Source organism: Gopherus flavomarginatus, chromosome 16 (assembly GCF_025201925.1).
Source record: "Gopherus flavomarginatus isolate rGopFla2 chromosome 16, rGopFla2.mat.asm, whole genome shotgun sequence".
NCBI lineage: Eukaryota > Metazoa > Chordata > Testudines > Testudinidae > Gopherus > Gopherus flavomarginatus.
In genome coordinates this window covers 19,788,238-19,794,237 of record NC_066632.1, presented here as the reverse complement: position 1 = coordinate 19,794,237, position 6,000 = coordinate 19,788,238, and the positions used below count along the sequence as shown (strand labels likewise).

The window sequence follows — 6,000 nt, the reverse complement described above, 5'->3', positions numbered from 1 at the left end:
GATGGGCGATGCCTTACCAAGTGGGAGGCCAGTCAATTCAATTAACAATAAGATATCAAGGGAGGAAAAATCACTTCTGTAGTGGTAATGAGTGGCCCATTTCAAACAGTTGACAAGAAGGTGTGAGTAACAGTAGGGTCAAATTAGTATGGGGGAAATTAGGTTTCTTAATGACCCAACCACTCCCAGTCTTTATTCAGGCCTAATTTGATGGTGTCCAGTTTGCAATTAATTCTAGTTTTGCAGTTTCACGTTGGAGTCTGTTTTTGAAGTTTTTTTGTTGAAGAATTGCCACTTTTAGGACTGTTATTGAGTGACCAGGGAGATTGAAGTGTTCTCCTATTGGTTTTTGAATCTTATAATTCCTGATGTCAGATTTGTGTCCACTTAGTCTTTTGCATAGAGACTGTCCACTTTGGCCAAAGTACATGGCCTGAATAAAGACTGGGAAGCAGATATTAACGAGTGTCTGGGACTCAGTAGAGTAAACTGCGGACCCAACACCAACTGCACCAATGTGACTGGGAATTACTCCTGCAGCTGCATTGATGGATATGAGTCCAGGTCTGGGAAAGCCAAATTCCCGCACGCGAGTGAGAACAGCTGCCAGGGTGAGCTCTCCCCTTGCTGCCACTACTCCCTGCTCAGTCCCCCACACCCCTGGGCTCATTCCAGGCCTGGTGCTGCAGCCGAGGCTGCTGCCATCTGCGGCAAAGGCACCCGATCCACTCACCGGGGCTGTAATCAGCTGTGACCCTCAACTGCTGCCCCAGCACATGGGGGCCAGGATCTCCCCTGGCTCGGTGTTTGGATTGGGACTAAACCCCTAGGTTTGCAGAAAAGCACCAGAGAGTTGGGTGGGGCCCTCGCTGTCCCCAGCACACAGCATCCAGGCTGCTAGGGCCCCCCTGAGCCTGGGAAGGAGCCTCATATATGGTCCATAGACATAGCACAGTGCGTTCTGTCCCCTATGGGCTCTGGGGAGCAGATAATAGGCACAGCATAGTGTGCCCCAGCCATGCCCCCGATCCTCTGCCATGGTTCCTGGGGAGCAGAGAATAGGCACAGTGCCTGATGCTCTAGCCAGGCCCCCAATCTGCCCTGATTGGCCCCAGGGTGCTGAAAATAGCCCCAGCGCAGGGTACTACAGCCATGCCCCGAACCACCCCCTACAACAGGCTGGTGGCAGGGTGGGTGAAGGGCCCTTACACCGGCTCCAGGCTTGCTGGGGAGGCCCCTGCACAGGATGGGGGGATTGTCAGACACCATTACGCTGCCAGAGCGGCCCAGCAAGATCTCAGTGTAGCTGTGAATCCAGCCTTTGACTGTTTAATACTCAGGACAGCAGTCACCTGGGTCCTGGGACTCCCGTTGCACAGGTCAGTACAGGTGGGTGCACTGGCCACATGTCGGGGGTCTGCGGGCTTCTGCCATAGACCCCCTCTGAGTGCCATCAGAGGGCAAACTAGTTTAAAGGGACAGCACCCAATTCCCCTGGGCAGAGCCCACCCACCCGTCTCCTAGTGCTCCATGGGAGAGGCGGGGCTGGGTGTATCCCAAACGGGGAAGGGACCCATCGGGGTGGGGTCTGTAATGCTGAGCATGGCGCCCCCTTCTGGTGACTAGCTCGTTCAGCACCCCCTTTCTTCTCTTCCACCATTGCAGCGCCCGGAGTCACGGCTGCCCCATGTCTCGGCCGTCCAGCCCGGTCACACTGTGATCCCCATTCTGAGGGAGCCTTTCAAAGTCAGACCCCTCTGTCCTATGCCTGCTAGAGAAACTCTTCCTCTGGGGCTCCTAGCCCCCCACTCGGGGCTTCCTAGCTCCCCTCGCCTCAGGCCCCCACCACTGGGCCCAGCCCTCGGGCTGTAGAGAAGCCCCACCTGTCCCCTCCCAGGCGAGTAGCTAGTGCCATGCACGCAGCCTAGGTCACTTCCCCTTTGCAGCTTAACTGGCTCATATGGCCCCCTGCCTTAACCCCATTCTCTCAGGGCTGGTGCAGGAAGGGGATCGCAGGGTCCTGGTCTGGATAAGATTTGGTCCCCAGTATGGGATGGGGTGGGAGAGGTTGTGCTGAAGGGATTGGGGCACTGCACATAGCAGGGAAGAAAGGAGAATAGAATGGGGGGGGGTTAGATGGAGCAGACAGACTGACCGACAGACCACGCCCTCTGCAATAGGTGAGGGGTGTCTCCATGGTTATTCACCCCCAGTGAGCCCCCTGCCCTGCTGTGTGTGACCCCCTCCCACCCTGCTAGCCCTTCCCAGACATTGACAAGTGCTGCAAGACCTCAGATATCTGCAGCCCCAAGATCATGTGTATCAACACCAATGGGAGCTACTGGTGTAAGTGCCGGGCTGGCTACATCCCCTCCAATGGGAACACGAGTCTGTGCCAAGGTGGGTCCTGCCGCAGGGGACATGGAGGGGGCATCTGGGGGGCTGAGCAGAGTCTGAGGCTGCACAGGCAGAGGTCTTCCCCGAGGGGGCAGGGAGCTGGGAACTTGTCTGGGATGTTGTGCCAGCCCCCCTGCCCCCCATGGATGGGGCCCTTCTGGATCTCAACCTTAGCTGGGGAGGGTTCATCCTCAACCTCCCTCCAGCCCAGCCTGTTCATCCATTGGGGTGTTTCCAGTTGTCTCAGAACCACAGCCACCGGAGTGCCCATGTCTGTCTTGGGGAGAGGAGGGATTCTCCCCTCCCTCCATTCAGGAAGGTGATTCTGGAAACAGAATGACTGTACCCAATTGGGCAAGGGAGGAAGCCCCCACATCATGGTTACAGTGGACATTGAAGAAGCCCCAATTTATCTGAAAGACAAAATCAGGCCTCTGAGCAATTGAAACAGATACTTCAAACAGTTTAATAGGAAATGTGTGCGCAGTATATACAAAATCTGGAGCTGGGTTATTTACATATGACCTTGTGTGCGAGATACATGGCCAGCACCTGAAAAAGAAATGTGAAGAGTCATCAGGATTTGTCCAGTGCCCCTTAATACACATAAACAGAGTGGAGAATACTAGGGAATAACAGTATGAGAACATGGACCGGGGATAAGCTGCTGGATACGGTAGAGAAAACAATCACCAAAACAGGAAACACGACAAGATTAGGGGAACCCATATTACTTTATAGAGTCGCTTTGAATTAGCAGAATGTGTCACTTCAACAGGGGTCTCTATTGATTTCCTTCCAATAGCCAACTGTTACATGAACGTTGTCTCCCCATTGAGAATTATAAGCAACAACATCCCAGACTCCCTCTGCCTTTTGCCCTCCTCTGCTAACTGCTGCCTGGTGAATCCTCACAGGCCCTGAACCAGGGGGAAAGTAAACTGGAGAATGAGGTGGTGATGGAGACTAGAAACCTGACCATTCAGTGACCTTTTGCTATGAGGTGGAGGATCATAGTAGCTAACTTTGGAGGATGAGTTATATCTGCTGAGCACCTTCTCTGAAGGGCAGAGCATCCTTATCTCCCAATAACACCAGTGGGAGTTTGAGAACACTCAGCAACTCATAGGATTGGGCAAGACAAATACAAAGGCCTTGGATGGCTAAAGTTAAGCACTGAAATCTGCAAGTAGAAGCCTAAATACCCATTATAGCTACCTGCAGAGGTGCTGATTCGGGCAATTAAATCTCTATCAGCATTGTGGTGTTTCAAATAGATATTTGAAAAACAAGGGGACTGATGTTTAAAGGCATATTTGGCCTTTAGATGCCATCAGACAACTTGATGCCAGGTGAGTGGGTTTTCCAAACCCGGATACCTAAACTCAGGGTATGGCTACACTTGAAATTTCAAAGCGCTGCCGCGGCAGCGCTGCGAAGTGTGAGTGTAGTCAGAGCGCCAGCGCTGGGAGAGAGCTCTCCCAGCGCTGCACGTAAACCATATCCCTTATGGGTGTAGCTTGCAGCGCTGATTACACTGAGGCTTTACAGCGCTGTATCTTGCAGCACTTAGGGGGATGTTTTTTCACACCCCTGAGCACGAAAGTTGCAGCGCTGTAAAGAGCCAGTGTAGCCATGGCCTCAGACGCCTAACAACCATGGGTAGGTGCATCAACAGGGGTGGGGTTAGTTGTAAAGTCATCCTTTTGCTGCCCTATGTTGCAGTGGAGCAGGGCAAAGTAGCCATAAAGCTGCCCTAAGAGGCAGCTAGGAATTCCCCAGCATGTGCAAATCCCTAAGACCCAGAGAACCAGCATATAGCATGTACAGCCAGTGTAGCTGGCTGTATGTCACCAACTCCTAGCTTCCCACCCAAGTATATGGGGTGTGAGCTGGGAACAGAAGATGGCACACACAGTGTGCGTTGTGCTACAGCTATTTCCAGTGCAGCAATGGATGTTACAAGACAGGATAATTTAGAACAACCCAGAGCCTAGAGCTCAGGTGTATTTGAGGATCTGGGCCAGTACTTGGCTGTTACTGTAGTAATGACCCCTGAGCAAGCAGTATAATGTACATACTTATCACCGAGCTTGTCCAGAGGCTGCATGTCCATCAGAATGACCAGATGTCCTGCTGTGTAATAAAAGTGCTTTGAGTAATAAAAATCAGCCCAAGCTACTTTACAGGGCCTGATCCTTCTCTCACTTACAGCATCTGAGCAGTAGGACAACGGCGAATACTGCCCAGTATTATAGTTGCCTCTGTCTTCTTCCAATTTTGGGTAGCGGGAGTGAGGAGTGTAAAGGCCCTACTGTCAATCAAAAGCTAACCCCCCCCCCTTGACCCAATAAGCCCTGCCTACCGGTTATCGGAAGCCCCACTCCATGTGGGTATTACTTCCGGGGTCAAGGCAGACACATGACCCGAAGCAAGGTGTTTCATGTGACCCCTCTAAGAACTCCTTCCACTATACCAATCAGGATAGGTTTTGCCCCGATAGGAACGCCCCGAGAGAAGATTTAACCAATCAAGGGGAGTTCCGGGGTTTGTGTGACCCCTCTAAGAACTCCTCCCACTGCCCTCTACCAATCAGGAGGGGTTTCAGCCACTAGAGACCACCCTGAGAGGAGATTAGACTGATTGGGGGGAATTCTGGGGCAGGGTGACCATCCAGAAGTGGTTCGTGTGACCCCTCTAAGAACTCCTCCCATCATCCTCTACCAGTCGCGATGGATTTCGGCTGCAGAGGACAGCCCCGAAAGGAGACTTGACCAAAATAGGGCAGGTTCTGGGATGGGGGGACCACCTAGAAGAGGGTTGTGTGACTCCTCTAAGAACTCCTCCCAATGCCCTCTGCCAATCAAAGTGCAGCACCATCACCCCATAAGTCTCAGCGCTCAGCAGAGGAGGCCATCTCTTACCAAGAAGACGTGTTTTAGAAATTGTGGAAAGGCTGAGAGGAAACGTGGACTCCTTTACCACCCCCCTCAGAACTTCAGACTTTGTTTCAGCCCCACGGACCTTTGGACTTGTGTGGAGAATTGCTACAGCAGCAACACTTCCGAAGAGGATGAGGGAGCAGCCGAGGGGATTCCTTTGGCCCAGCCATTGATGGATATGCCAGAACCTGAACCCGAAGCCCAACCATTCATGAGACACCCCGATGAGCATGGTGGCCTCTCGTTGTCCACCGCCCTGGAGGAGGAAGGCGATCATTGCTTGGGGCAGTTACCGGCGGACAAGCTGAACAGAAAAGATGTCACTCAGGTAAATGAAAGATTAAGAAGCAACAGCTGATGATGAGGTGTAATGGAGTTAGGAACCTGGGGTTGTGTAAATCTAAAAAACAAGCAGTGAGAACTTACACTTGTTTCTTGTCTGAGACAGCTTGATGATGCCTTTCTAGAGGACCCGGAGGCCCTGGACAACGTTGCATCAAGCAGCAAAGATGAACCGGGCCCACCTTGTTTTTGCTGAACGCCGCTAAAAATAGTTGAAGAGGACTTCGAGGATGAAGGTTATAAGGAGTTTAGGAGAAGGTTTGTCATGGAACTTGCTGAGCCAGTGCCACATCGTGAGCGTAAAAATGTATGTGGGCTA

The 6,000-nt window shown here is 52.2% G+C and overlaps 1 long non-coding RNA gene across 1 annotated transcript; it reads right to left on the bottom strand.

The window, feature by feature from the left end:
* Positions 1-2,837: 2,837 nt before the first annotated feature.
* Positions 2,838-4,852, bottom strand: LOC127035769 (uncharacterized). The gene is made up of 2 exons (XR_007769937.1): positions 4,610-4,852; positions 2,838-2,949 (listed from the first exon to the last, which is right to left on the bottom strand). It is a non-coding gene; the product is annotated as an uncharacterized LOC127035769 (long non-coding RNA).
* Positions 4,853-6,000: the final 1,148 nt, after the last annotated feature.